At 29.3% G+C, this 4096-nt stretch overlaps 1 long non-coding RNA gene across 2 annotated transcripts; it reads right to left on the bottom strand.

Moving 5' to 3' along the window:
• Positions 1 to 146: 146 nt before the first annotated feature.
• LOC136064921 (uncharacterized) lies at positions 147 to 2530 on the bottom strand. Of its 2 annotated transcripts, XR_010626568.1 has the most exons (4): positions 2314 to 2530; positions 2182 to 2212; positions 2021 to 2088; positions 147 to 231 (listed from the first exon to the last, which is right to left on the bottom strand). It is a non-coding gene; the product is annotated as an uncharacterized LOC136064921 (long non-coding RNA). The 2 variants fall into 2 exon arrangements; XR_010626567.1 differs by lacking the exon at positions 2314 to 2530 and having other exon boundaries at positions 2182 to 2278.
• Between the last annotated feature and the right edge of the window lie 1566 nt (positions 2531 to 4096).

The following is a 4096-nucleotide window of genomic DNA, read 5'->3' as shown; positions in this document are numbered from 1 at the left end:
CTCCAGTATCATTCTTGCTTTGGAAATTTGCGTATTGACAATTGCTTACAAAGTTCATCAAATGTGCAATGGAAGGCACAAAAAGGACAATATTAAATTTCATAAGGTACAATATTCATATTACAAAAAAATGTTTTTTAACAACTACTTGATAGATTGACTACCCTTCGCTCACCCGAATTCATCCAATATGTCTGCTATGCAATCTAACCAACTTGTTGATATGTCACCCTAAAAAAAATACAAAAGAAATAGAGAGTAAGGCTTAAATGTAAGAAAAACAACAAACAAAATAATAAGAGGAAGAGAAGGCAACACTTAGAACACATACACTAACATAATGAGTAAACCCGAATAACCAAAAGGAAAGAAAAAAAAAAAAAAAAGCACTTATATCCACTTAAATAGTACTATTATAGAAATACTTAAACCCATAACTCAAGAAAAAAATAAAAATGAAAAAGGATTACACAGTTAGTCCTTTCAATTATGTAAAAAAATTTTGAGTACAACCACAGATACATATTTATAGAAGTAATACATTTAAATACTTAAATTTAAAAAAAAATTAAATGTAAAACTGGCATATTATAAAAATACCTAAAACATAGGATTTTTATTTTTTGTTTTTTTGCTTGAAGTTGCAAAAAATAGGAAACCAATGTTAAAGAGACTCACCACCCTCAAAAAAAAAAAAAAAAACAAAAAAAAAAAAAACGTTGATGCAAATTAGATTATGTGTTAATCTAAATAATAGGCAAAATTTAGGAATAAAAATACTTAAAACAATTTAAAAAAAAATTAAACGTAAAACTGGCATATATTAAAATACCTAAAACATAGTGATTTTTTTTTTTTTTTTTGCTTGAAGTTGCAAAAAAATAGGAAACCAACGTTAAAGGACTCACAACCTCAAAAAAAAAAAAAAAAAACCATTGATGCAAATAGTCAGATTATGTGTTAATCTAAATAATAGGCAAATTTTAGAATAAAAGTACTTAAAAATTAAAAAAAAAATTAAACGTAAAAGTGACATATTTTAAAATACCTAAAAATAGGGATTTATTTATTTATTTATTTTTGCTTGAAGTTGCAAAAAATAGGAAACAATGTTGATGGATTTTTTTTTTTTTTTTGCTTGAAGTTGGAGAAAAAGAAAAAAAAGGAAACCAACGGTAAAGGACTAAAAAAAAAAAAAAAAAAAAAAAAAAAAAAAAAAAACAACAACAACAACAACAACTTTGATGCAAATATTAGATTATGTGTTAAAAATCAGACTTCCAAACCATATCACTAATGTGATAATATGTTTTTGTTGGAGATAAAACAACCCTTTTTTAAAAATTAAGCAAAAAAAAACCAATCAATGTTGGTTTCCTATTTTTTTGCAACTTCAAGCAAAAAAAAAATAACCCCATCAACGTTGGTTCCTATTGTTTTGCAACTGCAAGCAAAAAAAAAAAACCGTTGATGCAAATCATGATAAAATAATAAGTTTTTGTCACTAATGTGGTTAAATTACCTAATTTTAGGGATTTGACTCTAAGGCTTAATTGTAAGAAAAACAACAAACAAAAATAATAAGAGGAAGAGAGGGCACCACTTAGAACACATACACTAAAATAATAAGTCAAACCTGATAACCAAAAAAAAAAAAAAAGACAAATTAATATATATCATTCCTATTCTTTAAAAAATAGTCATTAATTAGAGAAAATACTTAAACACCCATGAAATTGACCAAATAAAAGAAAAGAAAAATAAAATAATATAAGATAATGATGTGGAAAGAACGTTGATAAGAAAGTGTAGTCCTTTTAGAATGTAAATCATGATAAAATAATATGTTTTTGTTGGAGATAAAACAACCTTTCTTTAAAAATTAAGCAATAACAACCTTTCTATTTGAAACCAAAATAGAACAAAACCATATTTATTATAAAAATTGAAAGATTTTCCTCCAAAAAAAAAAATTGAAAGACGAAAAAAAAAAAATCAAACTTAGAGTTCAAAAAAGAACCTGTTCGATGTGGCCCTGAGGGAAATAAAACCTGTTTGAGCTTTTTCCTAACCTGAGGGAAATAGAACCTGCAATATGTGGCCCAAAATTAGTTTAAAATTGAAAGATTTTCCTACCGGAAAAAAAAAAAAAAAATCAGAGTCAGAGTTAAGAAAACGAACTTGCTGGATGTGGCCCTGAGGGAAATAGAACCTGTTTGAAAATCAATTTGTGGCCCTAAGAAAATCAGTTTAAAATTGAAAGATTTTCCTCCAAAAAAAAAAAAAATCAGACTTAGAAGTTAAAGAGCTTACCTCAAATCTATCTGCTATTGTTGTTATTTGTAGTAAAATCTGAAGCAAAGAGGTGGGTGAAAGGTATTTGAAAACACAAAATTGAGAGAATTGGAGAACTAAAGAAGAAGCAATTTAAGTTTGAAAACCAACGTAAGTGTACTGGGAGTGTGGTCCTATTTTGTAGATAGTGTTTTACGTGGAAGTTAAGGAAGCATTTTTACCAAGTTTTGCCCCTACTTAAACATAGGCTGTAGGGGTATTTTGGAAAAAAAAAAAATCCGGTCCAAACAGGTGCAACCCTTAAATAGTAGTATAGATATTAAAAAAGATTTAAATTACATAATTATAATATTGTTTTATATAAATGGATAAGATGTTATTAAATGATTTTTTCTTAATATATCTAATTGGTGGACTAATTTGAAGCAATTCAAGAATATTTATAAAAAATGAACATATATATTCTTAGAACATATGTAACATGTTACATTAAGTTTAAAATTTATTATTAAGTTTATAATTGTAGCATTTTTTTTCCTTTCTAATATAAGTATCATGCCTATATTATTGAAACTTGAATTTTAATGCAATCTTGTGTACATTTATCATTTTATTACTTTTTTAGGGCTCATATTTCTAATTTTTTTTAGAGAGTTTTAATCTATGGCGTCCGTTCCTAATGATAGCTCTTTATCATCAGATTAAGACACCAATTAATTTTTGGTGTAGGCGGGGATTGAACCCTAGATCTCTGATACAATCATTAGAGACTTTTATTGTTGAGCTGACTGGAACCCACGCCCTATTTCTAATTTATAATGCTTATTTTGTTTGTTTTTTTAACCAAAATACAATGAAATATCATACTTTTCAACCCAAAAATTAGGAAAAATAATAATTTTTTTAGCCCAAAACTCGAAGGCAACTTACAAAAGAATCAAAAGGACCAAAGTGAACCAGAATGGACCTAAGTGGACGAATGGATTAAAGTAGTTCTGAATAGGAAGGAAGTGGAGTGAAGAGACTGAATTAGCCAAATGGACTGATGGATAAAGTTGACAGAAATAAACTGAATGGTTTAAGGTGGACCAAAATGCTATATACTAATGTGGTTTAATAGGAGTATAGTATAATAAGTGTAGTAACAGTAATATTATGTTTCAAGCTTTATATATTATATAGATTATAGATTATATAATCTTCTAAGGGTTTTTGACTTGCATTTCTTGGTCAAACCAAGTCCACAACTGCTATTGTTATCAAAAAAAAAAAAAAAAAATCCACAACTGCACTAAGGATCAGTAGAATATTAATGTCGGGTCATTTCTACCGTACCCCCCCAAAAAAAAGGGGGTACGGTACCCACTTATATCTGAGCCGTTGATTTATTGTAGTTTTGATCTTGTCCGTTGATATATTTAAGGGTTTTGGGTTACCGGTTAAACAGGTTTTATTATAATAAACAAAAAACTAAAACATTCATCACGCTTCAGCCCTCTCTCCGTATCACGTTTGCTTCTCTGCCTTTCTAGCTCGTTGCTCTGTTTGCCTCTCTATAAACAAAATCTCAAATTAGACAGTTGATACCACAAAACCCTCAGAGCCCGGCGCACCCACACCTCAAATCGAAGGCGCTTCTTTCTCATCCAATCCACTGTCGGCACCGCTTTCTAGCTTATTCTCTTCCCGGACGACTCGGCGGCGCTTCTTCTCTTCCCGGACGACTCGGCAGCGCTTCTTCTCTTCCATTCTAAATCGCGGCGCCACCCACAATCTTCAGGTCCTCTCTTTACATATGATT

Source organism: Quercus suber, unplaced genomic scaffold, assembly GCF_002906115.3.
Source record: "Quercus suber isolate HL8 unplaced genomic scaffold, Cork oak 2.0 scaffold_800, whole genome shotgun sequence".
In the NCBI taxonomy this organism is placed as follows: domain Eukaryota; kingdom Viridiplantae; phylum Streptophyta; class Magnoliopsida; order Fagales; family Fagaceae; genus Quercus; species Quercus suber.
The sequence above is the reverse complement of the archived record's forward strand: the minus strand, read 5'-3'. Positions and strand labels throughout refer to the sequence as shown.